At 41.6% G+C, this 22,118-nt stretch overlaps 1 protein-coding gene across 2 annotated transcripts in view; it reads left to right on the forward strand.

The window, feature by feature from the left end:
- The first annotated feature begins 6,084 nt into the window (after positions 1 to 6,084).
- Pde4d (phosphodiesterase 4D) overlaps positions 6,085 to 22,118 on the forward strand; it is a 1,514,231-nt gene continuing 1,498,197 nt past the window's right edge. The window contains exons 1-4 of one of the 2 annotated variants that reach the window (XM_039101733.2): positions 6,085 to 6,172; positions 7,937 to 8,023; positions 11,434 to 11,530; positions 14,621 to 14,737. The gene's annotated coding sequence lies outside the window, so the exon portion shown is untranslated. Of the gene's footprint in view, positions 6,173 to 7,936; positions 8,024 to 11,285; positions 11,531 to 14,620; positions 14,738 to 22,118 lie in introns of those variants that run through there. The other variant, XM_063281298.1, reaches the window with a different exon arrangement.

Raw genomic sequence — 22,118 nt, forward strand, 5'->3', positions numbered from 1 at the left:
ATGTTAGCAACTGGTTTGCTGTATATGGCTTTTACTATGTTTAGGTATGGGCCTTGAATTCCTATTCTTTCCAGGACTTTTATCATGAAGGGGTGTTGAATTTTGTCAAATGCTTTCTCAGCATCTAATGAAATGATCATGTGGTTCTGTTCTTTCAGTTTGTTTATATAATGGATCACGTTGATGGTTTTCCGTATATTAAACCATCCCTGCATGCCTGGGATGAAGCCTACTTGATCATGGTGGATGATTGTTTTGATGTGCTCTTGAATTCGGTTTGCCAGAATTTTATTGAGTATTTTTGCGTCGATATTCATAAGGGAAATTGGTCTGAAGTTCTCTTTCTTTGTTGTGTCTTTGTGTGGTTTAGGTATAAGAGTAATTGTGGCTTCATAGAAGGAATTCGGTAGGGCTCCATCTGTTTCAATTTTGTGGAATAGTTTGGATAATATTGGTATGAGGTCTTCTATGAAGGTTTGATAGAATTCTGCACTAAACCCGTCTGGACCTGGGCTCTTTTTGGTTGGGAGACCTTTAATGACTGCTTCTATTTCCTTAGGAGTTATGGGGTTGTTTAGCTGGTTTATCTGTTCCTGATTTAACTTCGATACCTGGTATCTGTCTAGGAAATTGTCCATTTCCTGAAGATTTTCAAATTTTGTTGAATATAGGTTTTTATAGTAAGATCTGATGATTTTTTGAATTTCCTCTGAATCTGTAGTTATGTCTCCCTTTTCATTTCTGATTTTGTTAATTTGGACGCACTCTCTGTGTCCTCTCGTTAGTCTGGCTAAGGGTTTATCTATCTTGTTGATTTTCTCAAAGAACCAACTTTTGGTTCTGTTGATTCTTTCTATGGTCCTTTTTGTTTCTACTTGGTTGATTTCAGCTCTGAGTTTGATTATTTCCTGCCTTCTACTCCTCCTGGGTGTATTTGCTTCTTTTTGTTCTAGAGCTTTTAGGTGTGCTGTCAAGCTGCTGACATATGCTCTTTCCTGTTTCTTTCTGCAGGCACTCAGCGCTATGAGTTTTCCTCTTAGCACAGCTTTCATTGTGTCCCATAAGTTTGAGTATGTTGTATCTTCATTTTCATTAAATTCTAAAAAGTTTTTAATTTCTTTCTTTATTTCTTCCTTGACCAGGTTATCATTGAGTAGAGCATTGTTCAATTTCCACGTATATGTGGGCATTCTTCCCTTATTTTTATTGAAGACCAGTTTTAGGCCGTGGTGGTCCGATAGCACGCATGGGATTATTTCTATCTTTCTGTACCTGTTGAGGCCCGTTTTTTGACCAATTATATGGTCAATTTTGGAGAAAGTACCATGAGGAGCTGAGAAGAAGGTATATCCTTTTGCTTTAGGATAGAATGTTCTATAAATATCCGTTAAGTCCATTTGGCTCATGACTTCTCTTAGTCTGTCTACATCACTGTTTAATTTCTGTTTCCATGATCTGTCCATTGATGAGAGTGGGGTGTTGAAATCTCCCACTATTATTGTGTGAGGTGCAATGTGTGTTTTGAGCTTTAGTAAGGTTTCTTTTACATATGTAGGTGCCCTTGTATTTGGGGCATAGATATTTAGGATTGAGAGTTCATCTTGGTTGATTTTTCCTTTGATGAATATGAAGTGTCCTTCCTTATCTTTTTTGATGACTTTTAGTTGGAAATTGATTTTATTTGATATTAGAATGGCTACTCCAGCTTGCTTCTTCTGACCATTTGCTTGGAAAATTGTTTTCCAGCCTTTCACTCTGAGGTAGTGTCTGTCTTTGTCTCTGAGGTGTGTTTCCTGTAGGCAGCAGAATGCAGGGTCCTCATTGCGTATCCAGTTTGTTAATCTATGTCTTTTTATTGGGGAGTTGAGGCCATTGATATTGAGAGATATTAAGGAATAGTGATTATTGCTTCCCGTTATATTCATATTTGATGTGAGGTTATGTTTGTGTGCTTTCATTCTCTTTGTTTTGTTGCCAAGACGATTAGTTTCTTGCTTCTTCTAGGGTATAGCTTGCCTCCTTATGTTGGGCTTTACCATTTATTATCCTTTGTAGTGCTGGATTTGTAGAAAGATATTGTGTAAATTTGGTTTTGTCATGGAATATCTTGGTTTCTCCATCAATGTTAATTGAGAGTTTTGCTGGATACAGTAATCTGGGCTGGCATTTGTGTTCTCTTAGGGTCTGTATAACATCAGTCCAGGATCTTCTGGCCTTCATAGTTTCTGGCGAGAAGTCTGGTGTGATTCTGATAGGTCTCCCTTTATATGTTACTTGACCTTTTTCCCTTACTGCTTTTAATATTCTTTCTTTATTTTGTGCGTTTGGTGTTTTGACAATTATGTGACGGGAGGTGTTTCTTTTCTGGTCCAATCTATTTGGAGTTCTGTAGGCTTCCTGTATGTCTATGGGTATCTCTTTTTTTAGGTTAGGGAAGTTTTCTTCTATGATTTTGTTGAAGATATTTACTGGTCCTTTGAGCTGGGAGTCTTCACTCTCTTCTATACCTATTATCCTTAGGTTTGATCTTCTCATTGAGTCCTGGATTTCCTGTATGTTTTGGACCAGTAGCTTTTTCCGCTTTACATTATCTTTGACAGTTGAGTCAATGATTTCTATGGAATCTTCTGCTCCTGAGATTCTCTCTTCCATCTCTTGTATTCTGTTGGTGAAGCTTGTATCTACAGCTCCTTGTCTCTTCTTTTGGTTTTCTATATCCAGGGTTGTTTCCATGTGTTCTTTCTTGATTGCTTCTATTTCCATTTTTAATTCCTTCAACTGTTTGATTGTGTTTTCCTGGAATTCTTTCAGGGATTTTTGCGATTCCTCTCTGTAGGCTTTTACTTGTTTATTAATGTTTTCCTGTGCTTCCCTAAGTGTGTTCAGGTCTTTCCTGAAGTCCTCCAGCATCATGATCAAATATGATTTTGAAACTAGATCTTGCTTTTCTGGTGTGTTTGGATATTCCATGTTTGTTTTGGTGGGAGAATTGGGCTCCGATGATGGCATGTAGTCTTGGTTTCTGTTGCTTGGGTTCCTGCACTTGCCTCTCGCCATCAGATTATCTCTAGTGTTACTTTGTTCTGCTATTTCTGACAGTGGCTAGACTGTCCTATAAGCCTGTGTGTCAGGAGTGCTGTAGACCTGTTTTCCTCTCTTTCAGTCAGTTATGGGGACAGAGTGTTCTGCTTTCGGGCGTGTAGTTTTTCCTCTCTACAGGTCTTCAGCTGTTCCTGTGGGCCTGTGTCTTGAGTTCACCAGGCAGGTCACTTGCAGCAGAAAATTTGGTCTTACCTGTGGTCCCGAGGCTCAAGTTCGCTCGTGGGGTGCTGCCCAGGGGCTCTCTGCAGCGGCAGCAACCAGGAAGACCTGTGCCGCCCCTTCCGGGAGCTTCAGTGCACCAGGGTTCCAGATGGTCTTTGGCTTTTTCCTCTGGCGTCTGAGATGTGTGTGCAGGGAGCAGTCTCTTCTGGTTTCCCAGGCCTGTCTGCCTCTCTGAAGGTTTAGCTCTCCCTCCCACGGGATTTGGGTGCAGAGAACTGTTTATCCGGTCTGTTTCCTTCAGGGTCCGGCGGTGTCTGTGGCAGGGGTCCTGCCGCTCCTGGGCCCTCCCCCACGGGAGCCCAGAGGCCTTATACAGTTTCCTCTTGGGCCAGGGATGTGGGCAGGGGTGAGCAGTGTTGGTGGTCTCTTCCGCTCTGCAGCCTCAGGAGTGCCCACCTGACCAGGCGGTTGGGTCTCTCTCTCACCCGGTCTGGGAGCAGAGAGCTGCTGCGGGCCGGGATCCGCGGGTCAGCATTTTAAATTCTAATGTCTGGATTGGAGATTTTAAACATATAAAGAGTGAAGGGTTATTAAAAAAATCTTTCTTGTAAGTTTATGTTTCAAAGGTTGACTTTTCCATTGGTTGAATTTTACCATCTTTTAAAATCTTTAGTTTTAACATGATACATGTAATTATGCTTGTTTCTTGAACGTGGTATGCTATTTCAATACTTGAATATGTTTAATATTATCAGGTCACATCCATTCCCCTCCTTGGCCATTTCCTTGTGTATTTCTCATTTGTAGTATATTATATCATAGAGTACAATGCAGTGCAATCTATCAAGTTCCTTCTTTCCCCATTTTGTGCTCTGCATGTATCAGAAGACTTAACAAGAGTCATTTCTTTAGACTGGTGCAGGACAGGATCCCACAGAGAGCATGTGTCTCCTTTAGCCCAGTTTTCCTTGATTTCTTACCATTTCTTCCTGAGAATCTGAGGAAGTCCTGCTAACCAGTCTGGCTGCTTCCCTGCTGTGTGCTGAACCTTGTGCCTTGGGGGAAAATGCTTCCCAGGATGCAGCCAGAAAATATGAAGTCATTGCTTTGCCTCTGTGTTAGAGTTTCTAGAGAAGACTTTCACAGTAAGAAAGGGTTCATGTAGTATTTTTAGAATTATCATGTTCTGTTTCAACATTGTAAACATTCATTTTTAAACTAACTGTATTTAGTGAAGCTTTGATGACCCAGATAGGGAAGCAAGTTTTAAATAATCACCTTTTATTCTTGACTCATCAAAATACCCCCAATGGTAGTTGTAGCTACACCTGGTGAGGGCAGTTGACAAGAGAAATTTCATGGCTTCAGCAATGCCTGAGCATTGCTGGGGAAGCTTGTCTTCATCATTAGCCACACTTGCTCAAGCTCTGCCCTCTCACAAGAGCCTCGCTCTTGTATCCTGGCCTCTGTGGGCAGGGAGTGGGATGGAATGGTGCAACTGTTCTGTATGTCGAACACACAGAAATCATGTTCATATTTTCTGAAACAACACTAAGGAAAGGGGATCTCTTTGTATCCTTGGAAGGTATGTATAACAGTAGGAAACTAGAATCAGATGAAATTTCTTAAGAGTTTTTGGTGATGCTGTTATTTTCCTTCTTTTATTCTTTCACTTCTGGTGGGGCATGTCCTAAAACCATCACTAGGGGCAGTCAAGTGGGGCCAATTAGAGCGCTGGTACTGGAGTCCAGGTTGATGAGGACATGGCTTAGTCTGCTAGTGAGAGACTCAGAAATTACTATGTGACATTAAAAATGCACTGAGACAGAAATTATAATATCATACACATTCATGTGCCTATTCAGCAAAGGCTTATGATGGATTGAAGGATAATCATAGAATTTGGCATGAGTCTAGTAGAGGGAGAGTGGTACTTCTGTAGTTTTATACATCTATAATCCTCTGGGACTTTTGCTGAAATGTAGATTTCCATTATGGGTCTGGAGTTGGGAGGGGCTTGAGACTGTTTGTCTAACAAGCTACTATGTGATACTGGAACACAGTGTGAGTCCTGATGGGTACCAATGTGCAAGGCCGAAGAGAAGCATTGTTTCTCAGAGAAATGAACGTGTGCTCACGAAGTCTGCCTGTTGCTTTGGTGACTGTCAGCCAATCAGGCAAAGGCAGAGGGATTGCTCTACCCGGCTCATGGTTGATTTTCAGATATGTAGAGTCCTCTGACCAAGCATTTCCCTCCTATAACTTGGCTCTTAGTTGTCTACTTTAAAGCTCACTTTTGTAAATATTGGGTCTTGCCTTTAAGAAAGCAAACTGGAGAGACTGAAAATATGTCTCCCACCTTTTCCCACAAATCTTGTCAGAATAAATGAGGGAGAGGTAAAGAAAAATATGGATGTCACCTTTAACAAAACCCCAAAGCTGGGTCTCAAGCGATAATGGCTAGAGAGGGCTGACATTGCAATAAAGATCAAACACGGGTGCAGAAAACCACAGAGAAGATGTATTTGTATGTAGACTTCTCACACATAGGTGGTTGAAAACTATATCCTAAAGCATCACATGCTGAGAGTAAACCGGACACTTCTTTGGAAACTCAGGAAAAGCTTTTGCTTACTGCAAGATTCCTGGGCTCTATTTGACCTCACAGAAAAGTGGAGGAAACAAAATAGTAAAAGAAGGAGTGCTCCTTTTGACCTGCCTCCTGGGGAGATGGTATGAAGGAGAGTGTATCCAGAGCCGCCCATGTCTGCTGTAACAGTGGTGTATGTTAATTCTGCCCCGTGATTTTCTCCTAGAGCCAGAGAGAAGTGATGGCCTGAAAGATGAGCCATGAAGAAAGAGTGGGCACAAGTTCTGAATAAGATACCATGACACAAAAGGACAAGAGGTATAGAGGACAGGAATTTGCTTGAATGAAATCCTCACCAGTTTATTTTTTAAACTGCCTCCAAGAAGTTAAAAAATATGACAAAATTAATACTCATGAAATATTAGAAATGGACAGTGAAGGTCAAATTATGAATTCTGGGAAGACAATAGAGGCCCTATAGAGGGAGACAAAACAGAAACATTAAAATGGCAGAACTAGGTAGGCTAAGGCTTGTGTCCAAAGAATCATGTAAGAAAGACATTTGCTACACTTTGTTCTTTTAGTATTCCTTTAGTTGTGGTGGTGGTAAAAACATATAACTTAGCTTTGTCATCATAATATTTGAAGTATGTTATTTGGTGACATTAATTGTATGTGCAGTATTAGGCAGTTGTCACCATGTAGAAGAGACACAACACCCCTCTCTCTTTCCATCCTTGAGCCTGGGAACCTCTGATTACTCTCTATCGCCATAAATTTGCTAAAGCAGGTGCTTCACATAAATGCACTAATACTTGTCCTTTTGCTTATTTTATTTAGTATTGTGTTTTCAAAACTGTTTGATGTCATAGACTATATCAGATATTTACTTATTCTAACATCTGAGTAATATTCCATTCTATGTTTTATGTACATGTCATACTGTGTATGTGTGTTTGTGTGTTGTGTATGTATTTGTGTATATGTGTTTGTGTGTGTGTAATAATGCATATGTGTACACACATGTGTGTTGTGCTGAGCATTGCACCTATGGCCTTTGCATAAGTTCTGCCATGGAGCATATACTCAGTCCTGCCTGAGTTACCTGTTAGTCATTTTGTTTTTGTAGACACCTGGATTGCACACTTCTTGGTTACTGTGAATAATTGTGAGACACGTTAGTTTTTAAAATGATGAAAGTGGAAGTAGATGATGCAAAATAACACAGAGGAAAAATTCTGGGAAGTGATTATGGGAGAGTGATTTGTTCATTAATATATACATAAATATAGACATAGGGATAAGATATGTAGTTCTTAGATAGGACAGGATTCTAGGGCTGGCCACAGGAGATCTTGAAAATAAAATATTAACTGAAAGAAAGAGAAGAGGGAGTGAGAGACACATGGGGGGAGGAGAGGGAGGAGAGGGGGGAGAGATGTGGAAGAGGGAAATAGATAGAGAAGGAGAGAGATTATTAAAAGGCAACTTTATTTTCCCCGTGATTACCAGGCATAGATATTTGTGGAGGGGAGCTCATTGAAACTTTAATGATTCAACCATGTTAACCACTGCAGTGACATTTTAAACTTGCAGGAAAGAAAAATCTTCTGACTTCTTTATGTGATATTGAAATTATATTGTTAATAGAGTTTACGAAGAACAAATAAAGTCAAAAAGAAAGGAAGAAAGCCACAGATCAGTGCTTCCCGATTTTATCAATGCAATGATCTTCCCCAAAATGTCAGCCAGCACTTAGATTTCAGAGCATCAGCAAAAAGAACAATTTCTTGTGTCATTTGCAAATTTTGTGCCCTTCGCAGTATTGTCTCTCCAGCAGGACCAAGTCAGGGGAGATCAATTTCAAGAAAGGAGAGATTGCTTACTTTTATGAAATGTATTGAAACTGTTTATAGTACTAGCATCTAAATAGTAAAGCCACACGGACAAACCATGGTTGCAGAAAATGTTTCTTAGAAACATAAAGTCCATTATTGGTTAAGGGGGAAAAGGAAACAGACCATAAACCAGAACTAAATCTGTAATTTCCTAATTAAAAAATATTTTGTCTTATGCCAAAAGAAGCTCATGGTGATGGGACAAACAGCAGAAGCGTTCACAGCTAGTGAGGAAAACTACTGCACGGACATCGTTTAACATTGACTTAAGGTACTGGCCAATTTTCTTTTGGATAAGAGAACAAAGAGTGGTAAACATAAACACATAAGGAAATAATATCACTGTGCTTAGAAGATTCCAGAGAATTAGTTTGAAGATCACTGCCAGAGGTATAGCAAGAGAAAGGAGCAGGGTTAGGCTAGATATAAAATAAAATAAAATAAAAAATTAAAAAATTAATACATGTAGACACCTGTCCACGGTGTGACACAACGAAGGTTCACATGGCCAAGAAGCTGGTGCTGATATCCACATGGGAGAATAAAAATAGCCAGGAAGAAGTCCTATCCACAGCCTCGGTGAGAAATGTGGCAGGGTTAAATGGCTACCATAGCCTGATGCTGGTGCAGTAAGCTATTTCAAATCAAAGAGGACACTGCGCATTCGTCTTTGGAATCGACGTCACTCGGGTTGACAGATACAAATTTTACACAAACAACCCGTGCATCTACTGTTATACCTGGGGCAAGCAGCTCTCCAAGCTCTCAAGAGACCAATCTTGGGGAGCCCGGAAGATGGAGCGAGCAGACAGTGCTTTTGTCACTGTAGTTGCTTTGTATAATTTGCAGACTTCGTCACACTAGTAGCATCGTCTCTTTACGAAATCAGTTCACCATTTTTAATTTTGTAAATTCAGCTTAAGATGTAGACAGGGTTTAAAAACAAAAAGATACCAAAGGCGAGATTAGAACGGTTTACTTGGTTTATAGTATGGACCTCAGTGCTTAGCTGCCTGCTCAGAAGCTCTCAGGGCTGAGATATCATAGGAAGACTCTGGAGATAAAAGGTGAAGGAACTCAGGCATCAGCTTGTCACCTAGTCTCAAGGTTTGGCCCCATGTGGCACTTTCTCTCTTTGTTCAGTCTCCAGTAGAGGGAGGCAGAAGAGGTTGGTGCTAGAAACACCATTACAGTTTTACTAGACTGAAGTTGATGCTTTGCTGATGAAATCTAAGAGGTTGCCAATCAGCATGCTGTTCACACGAATGCTTGAAAATACAGTTGCATGGAAATTCCTTTACAGAAGGTATAGAAAAAAAATATAGCCAACATCACAAATTATCAGGGAATTGCAGATCGGTACACACGACTTGTTGGAGTGGCTACAACATAAGTGTAAGGGAAGAGGTAGCAAGTGTTGGCAAGGATCCAGAGGAAAAGGAATCCGTGTGTGCTGTTGATGGGCTGGTAGATTGGTCGGTAAGGAAATGACCATTAGAACTATGTGAGTCAGCAACCTCTCTTCCAAGTCAGGCATCCAAAGGGAATGCAACTACTGCCCAAGAGGAGCTGCATACCTGCATTGTCACCATAGCATCACTCACAGTAGACAATAATCAAAGGAACTGAAAAACCTGACTATATAGGAACAGTAGGAAAATGGGGGAAATGGGAAAGACAAGAGATCAAAGGGTACAACTTTGAGTCATGTAGAGTAAGAAAAGTTAGCCAGTGGGCAGCATAAAAACTAGAGTTGACAGCCTTACTTTATATCAGAAATTTGCCAAGAGAGTAGATTTTATGTACTTTTACCAATACACCACACACACACACACACACACACACACACACACACACACACACACACATCATTGTGAGATGGAGGAGCATGTCAATTTGCTTGGCTGTAGCAATCAACTTAATATATATATATATGCATATATATATATATATATCAGGCAAAACAGGTACCATCTTGTATACATACAATAAAAAGAAAATAAATGGAAAGTCCCTATCCCTTTTTGGAGACAGATTCCCTCTCCATTCCCTGTCATATGTAGAAGCCCTGGAGTTCCCTGGTCTACCCCCAGTCTGTTTTCCAGGTTTTTAGGATACTTTTCTTCAGTGAGAACAGCTTGGTTTATTGGTTAGCATGGGCAATATCACAAGTGTGTTTAACTTCTGTTTCAGAAGGCAAACACGGATGTGTTTACATTGCCCTTTATAAGCTCACCCACTGGCAAAGCCTTTGGCACGGAACAGGAAAAATGCTAAACAGAATAAATTCCAGCCCCGAAGTCCCTTTCCCACAGATGCCTTTTGGGAAAAATGTTATGAAGGCTGATGACCTTGGAAACCACAGTCATCAGCAAGCAAAGTTCTCCAAGAGCATGGGTCCGTAGTGTGTCCAAAAGTCTCTGCTTGTGCTTGGAAGAGGGGTGCAGTAGGTAGGATTCTATCTGACAAAATGCCCTGTTGCAGCCCTTGAATTGAAACCTAAACTGGGGAGGACACCCTAGACATAAGGACACTCACTCCTGGGGAAGCAGAACTTAAGCCTGTCTACAGACTACGGATGCCAAGGTCTGCAGTGCTCTTAGACACTTCAACTTTGTTTTAACCATTAAGCAAAAATGACAAGGTCTCACTTCTAAAATGGGAAGTCTTGATTATAAATAGAAGTTTGCTAGAATAAAAAAGTTACAGCTGGATTTCACCTTAAAACATATGTATACATATATATATATACACATATATATATATATGTGTGCACACACACATACACACACACACACACACACACACACACACACACACACACACACACACACACGCACACGATATTTAGCCTCTAGTAGCAAAAGGTGCAGGGATAAGAAACCCGACACCCTTAATTTATCGAGCACTGCCTATAACAGCAGGAACGCTTTACCTCAAAAAGTATTTTATTTAAGCGTCTTTCTCTTCTCGTTAAACTCTTAAAAGCTGCCCACGTCATTCGATTCCCCACAGCAAGTTATTTCAAGCCCATGCTGTCGTGTCTCTCCCCTCCCCTGTATCTTCTCTCCATCAGCAAGGTTTGTGCTCCTCCTCTTTGCCAACTAGATGTGTTTAAGAAAAAGTCACTCGAGTCTCATGCTGTCTCTTGGTAAAATTGGGGGCATGGAGTAAGCAGCGTCTGGTCTATTTGGAGTAAAGGGGCTCACAGATTTTGAAGCTAATCGGCAGATGTGACATTGAGAGTAACCTGAGCCAGGCTGTTCTCCCCACCCCCGAGGGACAAAGAGCTGTGGTGAACAAGCACATTCAGTGCTCACATTGTTACCACATGATCAGGGGAAGAAATATGTATCTTTCAGGAGCTAAATAAAATTCTCTTCAGAGTTCCCATTGCATCCAACATTTTTTTTTCCTGCACAGTACTAAATTTATTTCACAATTCCAAATAGCATTAGAAGAAGGCACAGGATTCTTGTGACTATTCAAATGCTGCAGCTTTTTTCCTCAGAGGGAGTTAAGCATCTCTAACACACTCTCCAGTTCATCATATGACTCTGAGCATGTGGCCCTCCTCAGCCCAGGAAGCCGTTTAGAACAAACTTACTTATCTGCTTTGGTCAGGCTAGGCTTAGGTCCCTCTGTAGCAACTCCTTTCTCTGAAATCCTCTCTTCTGACAGCTGACGAGCTGGGGGCCTCCTCATCTCCCTGCCAGGATGAATTCTTGTATCTGGACTGGACAGCTTCAAGCAGCATGGCATCTCCATTCTCAGTAAGGTATGGGGTTTCAAAACACTGTTGACAAGAGCAGGGTGGTAAAAGTAACAGTAAGTGTAACACTAGCAGCGGCAAGAAAAATGTTTTTTGATGATAGAAGCAGTTAATATTTGTTTTAAGTATCTTTTATTTTTTTTTAACGATTTAATTTCATTTTCTGTGTAACTCTTGGTAGCCACCCTAGGGAATGGGTGTTAGAATTCGTCATGCAGGTTTCCAGAAAGGGAAACTGAGGCTTGGAGAGGGTCCTAAAACTTGTTCAACATGGTGGCTTACAAGAGCCAGGATTTAAATTTAGGCTGTTGGACTTCCATAACCCACACTTCTAATCACTGGTGGTCAGGACTTACCTGTGTGTGTGACAGTGTTGTTGTTACCTGCATCTGCCCCACCTTTCTCCTGGAAGAAGCAGGTTGTGTTTTCATCAGTCCTTTTATAGCATGTGTGAACTATAAGGCAGGCTGAATAAAGGCAGCAATGCGCAAACCCTGAGGAAGAGCAAATCCTTCCAAAGAACTGCTAACCAGGATAATGTCATTTGTAACTGATGTGGTTATCTTAATTAGAGTGCAGTCTGATTCTTCCCAGCCCGGTCAGAGAGTTCATTTGACAGGCGAGCATAGCTAAGGTCTTTCATTATTTTTATTGTTGTTGTTGTTATTTATACAGCACATGTGTACACATATACATTTGTGTCTGCGGCTGCTGGCACACAGCCTTAGATACTGGTCCTTACCTCCACCTTGCTGGAAACAGGGTGTCTTTGTTGTTTATCTACAAAATAAGTTTCCAGGAATTTCCAGGAAGTCCACTGTCTCTGGCTGCTACTTCCTCATAGGAGCACGGAGGAAGGAGATCACAGACTCTTGCATAGCATATTTGTGGGCTCTGAGAATCCAAACTCAGGCTTTTGAGATCACGTGGCAAAAACGGTTACCCACTGAGCTGTCTCTCCCATGTCTAAAGTTTAAAAGTTTTGCTTGAGTTTTCCTCTTTGTCACTTCCAGTTACATTTTCTGAGTACTTCAGTTGACCAGTAGAAATTGCGAATTAGAGAGATCTAGATCACCCCTTTAGATTTTACGTTAAGAGCTGATAAAAATCTTGGAGTGATTCTCAGAAACGTAATCAACCTTCCAGAGTTGCCATATTTTGATATATGAATTGGTTTTTATTTGTCTCATGCCAAAGAAGCAAGCGATTTGTTTTCCATAAAGAGTCTTACTGCTAAGAGCACCAGTGGAAGGGGAAGCCCTTGGTCCTGCTAAGACTGAACCCCCAGTGAACGTGATTTTGGGGGGAGGGCGGCAATGGGGGGAGGATGGGGAGGGGAACACCCATATAGAAGGGGAGGCGAAGGGGTTAGGGGGATGTTGGCCCAGAAACTGGGAAAGGGAATAACAATCGAAATGTAAATAAGAAATACTCAAGTTAATAGAGAAAAAAACAACAACAACAACAAAAAAGAAACAACAACAACAACAACAAAAAAACCCAACAACAACAAAACAAAGTCTTACTGCTTAATTCTGGGCTTTATGATGGAAGATGGTTACCAAGAAAACCTACTGTCAGGCATCCGTTCAAGCTCTTGGGTCAGTGTCTTATGCTATCATCACCAACAGTTTATTCTTAGTTGCGTACTATTTCTAAAGCAGTTATGTTTTAATTCATTTTATATTTATATGTGTATACTCGAGTGTATGAATGTGTATCATGTGCATGCAAGGGGCCAGGAGAAGTCTTCTGCACCTGGAGGCTCAGACAGTCGTGAGCTTCTATGTGGGTACTCAGGACCAAGTCCCAGTTCCCTGCAAGATCAGCCAGGGCTCTTCATCACCGATCCATCCCTCCAGCCCTTGGTAACACTTTTAGTGCAGCCAAGGGATCAATAAGTATGTCATGGTCAAGGCACTGTTGCACATTTATTTGATTCCTTCTCTCTGGTCCAGGAGGAAGCATGGTGGAGGTGTCTTATCCCTTTCCTGTCCCTCTTCTCTCATTGAGAACACACGGACAATTTCTCCTTCTAGTTCTCTTTGGCACCCTCTTGGGGTTTGGAAGATGACATTCTCTGTCTCTTACAGTGAATGTGTCAAGCAGGAGATTGGGGAGCACAGGATATAGATGGAAAGTTACAGGTGAAATTTTCCTGTCTCTTGCTATAGACACCTGCTCACCACTCACTCCCCGCCTGTGCCCTGACTTAGGTAATGCTGAGAAAGCTTATCCTGAAAGTGTGGCCAGCAGCACTGCCCCCAGAAAGAACGACCCTCGATAGAGACTAACTCTGAGCAGGTTCTCTTCTGAGCTCCAGGCTTCTGAGTTTCTGGTCTCTACCTCTTTAACCATAGGCTGCACAAAATGTCTAGACGGGGTGTATCTTCACATCGTGTGGTTTTTGATGTGTTAACATATCTGGCAAAGAGAAAAGGAAACCTCCAACAGCTTCTGAAGACTGAAATTAAAATAAAATTTCACATGCTGGTTTTTCAAGGTCTTCTATAATCTCACCTCAGCCTGTGGCTTGGATACATGCCTCTTTCTTCTAATGTTAATCACACATTGGATTGTAGCCATTAGGCCAACAAGCAGCCTCGTGGTTTTGATAAAGGTTTCCAGAGGACATTTGGGGAATACTGTTTTAGTGTTATCTAGCATGCTGTACCCATTTCAAGCATAGCATGCATTAGTATAGCTATTTTTCTAAATCCGAATTGCCCTGAGATAAAAATTGAGTGTGTATGTATGCATAATAGATGAGTACACTAGGCCAGAGGATTCTGCCCTTTGGAATCCTTGTTTGCAAGACTGGGCCAGGGCTGGTAACTGGGGACTTGGTCCCTGGAAGGATTTCAGTCAATAGTTAACTACCCTGTGGTTCACTGTGCCTCAACTCCTATACAAACCACAGCTGCGCTTAAACAGCTGACTTCCTTCTGGGAGTCTCGAATTGTTTTAAAATGCTAGACAGAAAGTGCCTATGTGATTAGCTCCATGAACAACTTATGGTGCAAACATGAGCTGGGCTGAAACATCATATACAGGTCAGTGCATTTTAGTGTCTGGGATCTGTGTGATCTTTTACAGGCAGGAAGAACATCATGAAGTCTGCACATGGGACCCTTCATATTCTGCCTGTGTTCTGGCCCATTAGGATCTGCTTACTGTATCACTGTAGTAAATCTCAGCTAAGTCCAACTCTGGGTGAGTGCTTCTACTGACCATCCAAATGGAGGGGGATTAAGAATACAATATCACAAACAACTCTAGAGTAGCTATTATATATAATATATTAATACTATATATTGCATTCATAGATTGTGTAACATTACACATTTTATATAAAATTATTATATAATTTTGTTATATATTATACATATAAACATGCTATAAATATAATAATATATAAATATAATAATATGCTATAGATATAATATATATAGTGTTTGAATTTTAGAAGCTTTCCAACAGTGTTGATACTTAATAAATTTGCAGACTCTTATTTCTTTACTACTTCCTTTTTATTTTGGTACCGTTACGCTGTGGCTAAATCAGGCCAGTATCTACCATGGATGCAAACTTTGTGGTGTTCTTTTACTGCCCTAGTTCTGTTTTTGCTCTCTCTCTCTCTCTCTCTCTCTCTCTCTCTCTCTCTCTCTCTTTCTCTCTCTCTCTCTCCCTCTCTCTCTCTCTCTCTCTCTCTCTCTCTCTCTCTCTCTGTGTGTGTGTGTGTGTGTGTGTGTGTGTGTGTACATTTTCCATATTTGAAGCAAGGCTGGACCTTGCCAATTTTTGGGATGTTTGCAATGTAACATCAAGGGAGACTAAAGTTTGAAGGTCAGGACTGGGAAAGAATGTTTTAGTGAAGGGTGTGGAAGAGACAGGAACATGAAGAAGCTTCTGTGAGGGGACATAGTCACATGAAAGCAAAGAGGCCTTCTGGATTGCTACCACAGACAAAGGCACCTCTGAGTACCTGAGGACTGACAGAGAGGATTGGTTGCTTTGAAATTTTTTCTTGGTAGCTGAGTTGTTTTTCTTTAATAAAAATCTCTAAGAACAAATTGTGGTTCATGGTTTAGGTTTAATTTTTTTTTCTGATTTTGTTTGATGATATAGCTTCAGATTTAGTGTGCATAGATCTTCAGCAAACTTTATGATAAGGGCTAGGATGTGTGGTGCAGTTGTAAAGTGCATGTTCAGCAATGTACAAAGCTTTGGGTATGTCCCGCCCACACATAATATAAAGTTTTAGAAAACAAAACCTGGAGAGAGAGAGAGAGAGAGAGAGAGAGAGAGAGAGAGAGAGAGACAAGAGTCAGAGAGGAAGAGGCAGACAAAGAGGGAGAGGGAGGGGGAGGGGAGAGGGAGAGAGAGAGAGAGAGAGAGAGAGAGAGAGAGAGAGAGAGAGAGAGAGAGAAAATATATAGACTTAGCACCAGACATCTTTATTCAAGAGCCCTTTTGACAGGCCTACATACATAATACTTCCCTTCCCTTCAGTGCCCTTTCTTCTTTCCCTCTCCCTCTCTCTTTCTCTTCTCCATGGGACAGTCCTGTCTGTTCTGGAACTTTCTTTGTAGACCATGGTGGAAGACCAAATCAAATATACAGAGATCTACTGCCTCTGCTTCCTGAGTGCTGGGATTAAAGGCAGGCACCACCATGCCTAGCTACATACACAACTTTTATTTTATTTTACTTCATTTCTTTTTAAATTTATTTTACATCCCTACCATAATTTCCCCTCCCTTCTCTTCTCCTACTTCTCTCCCCAACTCTGTCTACTCTACCTCCATTTCTCTTCAGAAAAGAGCCAGCCCAGATGGACAGCAACCAGCCATGGCACATCAAGTTGCAGTAAGACTAGGCATATCCTCTCCTATTAGGTCTAGAAAAGGCAACCCAGTAGAGGGAAAGGGTACCAAAGTTAGGCAGCAGAGTCAGAGACAGCTCCTGCTTCCACTGTTAGAAGACCAAGCTACACAACTATAACATGTGTGTGGAGGACCTAGGTTAGTTCCATGCAGGCTCCCTGGTTGGTGGGTCAGACTCTGTGGGCCCCTATGGACTCAGGTTGGTTGATTCTGTGAGTTTTCTTGTGGTGTCCTTGACTCCTCTGACTTTCATAACCCTTCTTCCCCCTCTTCAGCAGGATAACCAAAGCTCTGTCTAATATTTGGCTGTAGGTCTCTGCATCTGTTTCCATCAGTTGCTGAGTGAAGTCTCTTTGATGATCACTGGGCTAGACACCAATCTATGAGTATAGTGGAATATCTTTAGGAGTCATTTAATTGACTCCCCCCACCCCCCATTTATTGCCAAGGACCAGCTTTGCTTTGGAGAGGGGTTCTGAGAGATGGGGTTTTGGAAAGCAGTGAAACAAAGGACTCTGGGTCCAAGCTAGCCTATGATCTGCTTGGGACAGTTTTCCAGAGTGCTCTCTCGGTGTTCTGATACTTCTCTGTGAAGTTCTCTCCTCCTACTCTAAAAATTCTCTGAGTAGGTCATTTCTTGTAGATCAGAAGACCAGTTTTTAATTTACATGTCAATTCAGTCTTTACCCCAGGTTTCCTTTTGATTATCCTTTTGATTATGGAATCACCATCCCATGACCCTTGATTCTTAGGAGACAGCAAACACATTTTTTTTTAAATTTGCAAAATAATTCGGAGATCTGTCTGCCTCTGTTAAGTATTGGGTTAGGGTGAGGCTGGACCTTACCATGAAATTATCATTTCTACCATACCTGGATCTAACCTTGCTCTGTCCCAGGGTGATCCAGAACTCAGGAATCTGCCTGCCCTTGTAAGCATAAACAAAAATTTAACTCGGTGGGATCATTTGTGTTTACCACTCCCTAAACCTCTTAATCTCCCTAGTATCTTGAGGAATAGCTGCCTCTATTTCTTTAGATTTGTGAAGTTCCCTATACAAATAATACTGTATCCTTATATTTTGCATAGTTGAGAAATTATATATTTTTGAATCCATGTTCTTAGGGTTCTTCTCCATAGCCTTAAGGGCTGTCTGAAAGGTCCTAGCATTTACCATTTTGTTAAAGGCATAGACACACCCTTAACTCCAGGACTTGTGCTGTTTCTAATTATCATGGAGTCATTAACATTAAGAGGGAGGACATTCTTCAAAGGGGGAACAGGAAAATATTACACAAGCAAGACTTACAGCCACAGCAACCATCAATACTCATGGAGGCTCACGCCCTGCTGGCTCTGTTTCAGGGGCAGGAACCATGTCATGCCATCCCTTACACACGGTCAAGCAGGACTTAGCAATTTGTGTTTGGTTCTGTTGGGCTTCTGGTTCCTGGCACTCTGGGCAGTGTCAGGGGTGGCCTCCCTCTCATGGCATGGGTCTTAAGCCATTGGTTGGCCACTTCCACAATTTCTGCGTCACCTCAATTTCTGAACCAAGTTTACTTTAGTACATCTTGTAGGCAGGGCAAATACAGGTTGAAGGTTTTGTGGCTGGGCTGGTGTCCCAATCCCTCTCCTAGAAGTCTCTACATACATAATGCATGTTGATAACTGATTGCTTCACTCATAAGCATTTATTGAATGTGTGTTACCTCTAAGGCACCAGATGCAAGAGTTAGTGAAAAGAAATTCCTGCCCACATTGTGTGTGTGTGTGGGGGGGTGTTGGGTGGGCGAGACTTGCATATGCAAGTTTCTGATCTCTTGGGGCAGGAATACAGGACCCTAAGGAAGTCCTCTGTCTTGCCTCCTGGGGATGACTTTCCTGCTGAGGCTTGCCTTGCATCTCACAGACTTGATTTCACTGATCTATTTACCTAGATGTGCTGATGAAGCACATGTAGTATGTTTTTCCCCCTCTTTTTGCAATTATTAATTTCAGCTGTTGGTTTTTAAACCTTTTAGCTGCTATCTTCCTGATTACCCTAGAATGAATTAGCATCAATAACAGATTTTTTTTTTGCAAATGCATTACCACTTAGTAACAAGAGAAATATCATCTATCATCCATTAACAAAGGAGGGCATACACTTACCTAGTTAGCCACAGATTCACAGAGTACCAGGAGTTCACAGTATGTACTTAGTAACACCTAGCCCACAGTATGATTTGCCTGAGGTTACATACCTAGTTGATGGTATAATTGCCATGATTTTGCAATTCCTACTATTACGTGTATAATTATTTTATTTGTATCCCATGCCAATCTTTCAGACACAGAGTGTATATTTATTGAGCATAGACATTTGTCTTTATTTTTGACTCCTAATGAATAACATATTCCTTAGGGATGAAATGATCTGTTGGATAAATGCTTAGATGATATATTAGTCAGGGTTCCCAGAGAAACAGAACCAATGGGAAATATATAGACATGCAAGAAAAGACTTATTGTGGGAATTCACTCATGTGATTATGGAGGTTGAGAATTCTCACAGTATGCTGTCTGCAAGTTGTAGAGCCAGGAAAGCTGCTGTTGAAGTTGAGTCCAAGTCTGAAAAAGGCCTATGAACCGGGGGAAGAATGTTATAACTCCCAAACTGATGCCACAGGCCAGAAAAACCAGTCGGGCTGCTGGTGGAAGTCCTGATATGTGAATGCTTAAGAACCAATACCTTCAAATTCTAGAAGAGGAGGTGGACATCTTAGTTTCAGGTCTTCTGTTCTAAAGATGGGCACTTCAGCTTAGGGTCCTCTGCTCTGAAGATGATGGTTATCTCAGCTTGGGGTCCTGTGCTCTGAGGATGGACACCTCAGCTTTGAGGTTCTCTTTTTACTTGGAGCCTTCCGTGGATGGAACAATTCTTTCCCTACTTCTTTACTTGCTGTATTGATTTAAATGCTGATATTTTCCAGATGCATGTTCATAGATACACCTGAGTCTCCCTTCACCCCAGTAAACTGACACATGAAATTCATCATTACCATTGATAGCAACAACAAAGGACAAAAGCTCTAGGGTTTCCACCTGGATCCACATGAGATTTCCTTTTCATATTATAACATACAATGTGAACAAAATGTTTACATTAATTTTGGGACAAATATTATGCTTGAGGCCCTCAGCTAGACACTATATTAAATATAATTAGCCAGGCAGTAGCGATGCATGACTTTAATCCCAGGACTCGGAAGCAGAGGCAGGTGGATCTCTTGAGTTTGAGACCACAGTTCCAGGACAGTCAGGACTCCACAGAGAAACACTATGTTTCAAACCAAACAACAAAAAAGTTTACTGGTTCAAATATGATTAGGACAAGGTACTTGTCCTAAAGATAGAGACCACAAACTAGATACCCTAGTGACTGCAGTATCAGGTAGGACTTAAAAGCCAACAGGGAGATAGCATGTTGTTTAAAGAAAGTCAGAAAATGGAAGTGAGCCTCATAGGTGAGGTGATTTTTAGCTTGAACACTAGTTCAGGATCTAAATTCTAGAGGTAAGCTGAGGAGGAGTGGGGATAGGAATATGAGTCACACTTGAGAACCTACAACGTGTCTCTCTTAGCTGGAGCACATGAAGTAAAGTGTGGGTAGGTTGAGGGGCGGGACAAAGTATGACTAGAAAGTTAAGTTGTCAGGCAGCTCTGTCTGCTCAAGTTTAGGGCCTGGGCCTTAGTGCATCAGGTTTATCAGCATGAACTTTAGCAGTGACAGTGTTATTGATCGCAGAAGGTCAGCTAAGCCTAAGGGAAATCACATGGTGCTTCATGCCCAGAGGAGATTTTTAACAGCTCAGCAACAGGGAAGGTGGCAGGTCAATCACAGGGTGATGGTAGTCATGGGAAGATGGTATAGTGTGATCAGGTTGGTGAATAAAATGACACAGAAAATGCAAGACTGAGCAGAGCCAGTAGCAGAGCCGCCGTCAGTCATGCACACTTATTACAGCCTCTTTGGGCTTTCTATATCCATCTTCGTGTTCTTCATCAGTGAGCCCCTAGGGGACAAGGCTTATCTAAGCTTCGTCTGCACAAAAGGCAGAGCAGCTGCTTGGTGAGTGTTTCCAGAGTGACTGCAAGTTAGAAGAGGCAGCTGGGTAGGGAATGTGAGTACTCTTTTTGGACTTGCTGGAATTTGGGGGTGGAACATTTCAAGAAATATCAGAAAGAATGAGAGAATAATTAGGGCTTCATGTGTAAGGGGAGGGATGCCAAGAGGAGAAGTGATTAAGTTGGATACAGAGAGAATGCAGGCACTATATTCCTGCATTATATTGGAAAGAAAAGGTCTTCCTCACATCTATTGGGCAACACTGTACTATGGAGCAAGTCCCTGAATAATGAGAAGGAATGAGGTGGCCAAGTGGACTGTGCTTGCTCTCAGAAGCCAAGGGGAAAGCAGGCATGATGGCAGAGGACCATAGCATTAGCACTTGGTAGGCAGAGACGTGAAGATTAGGAGTTCAAGGTCAGCCTGGTGTTTCATAGTGAGACATCTCTCAAACAAATACATAAACAACGCACACATACCTAGAGGAAGGGAAATCACACAAGTTGATAGCCATAAGGCCAAAGCTGGATTGCCTTCTGATTCAGTCTGTGGATTCTATCTTGCTTCGATTTCTCCTTGAGTGAAGTAAGGTTAATAATAGTCATAATAAATGATTGTACATACAATCATACAACTCTTAAAGTAGAGCTCGGTTGTAGTAATCACTTCATAAACACTAATTCTTGTTCTTATTCAAATCTGTAAGAACAAACCACATTATCTATATTAATAGCCCCTTTTAATCCTTGGTAATTGTGTAGGTAGCTCTTTTCTTCATCCTACTAGAGCAAACAGAGGCACAGAGAGATTTTGTAACTTACCAGAGTCCCATAGCTACTAAGAGATAAAGCTTAACCCAAAGTAGAGTCTTACCCCATCCATCTGGTCTCAGGCTTATACGCTTTGCACTCGGACACATCATCCCTAAGTATACAGGGTGAGAACCACTTGCTGAATGAGTTAGAGATGATCAGTAGGCGCGAAGAAGCATGGCAGAAAGGCAACAATCGAGAGATGTACACTGCTACACCGCTAGAAAGTTTCACCTGGCAGCCTTGGGAAAGAGCAGGGAGGGAGGGCAGGGAAGTGGAGAATCCAGCCCAGAGAGGCTGGGTTTGCAAACCAGATTGAAAGATTGGCTAAATGTGTGGCTGATGTAAACCAGATGGAAGTGATGGTCTATGGAGTGTCTTAGTTAAGGTTTTACTGCTGTGAACAGACACCATGACCAAGGCAAGTCTTATGAAAGACATTTCATTGAGGCTGGCTTATGGGTTCAGAGGTTCCGTCCAGTATCATCAAGGCATACAGCAGGCATGATACAAGCAGAGCTGAGAGTTCTACATCTTCATCTGAAGGCTGCTACTAGAAGACTGACTTCCAGGCAGTTAGGGTGAGGGTCTTAAGCTCACACCCACAGTGACATGCCTTCTCCAATAGGGCCACACCTTCTAATAGTGCCATTCCCTGGGCCAAGTATATACAAGCTATCACAGGAGGTATGCGAATACAGGGCAGAACCCAGGGTTTGCACTCTAGTCACCCAAGCACTGTGCAGACACAACAGGAGGTTGGAAAGGGCACTTGTCTTTTACTC

The sequence above is a fragment of the Rattus norvegicus genome, chromosome 2 (genome assembly GCF_036323735.1).
Source record: "Rattus norvegicus strain BN/NHsdMcwi chromosome 2, GRCr8, whole genome shotgun sequence".
NCBI lineage: Eukaryota > Metazoa > Chordata > Mammalia > Rodentia > Muridae > Rattus > Rattus norvegicus.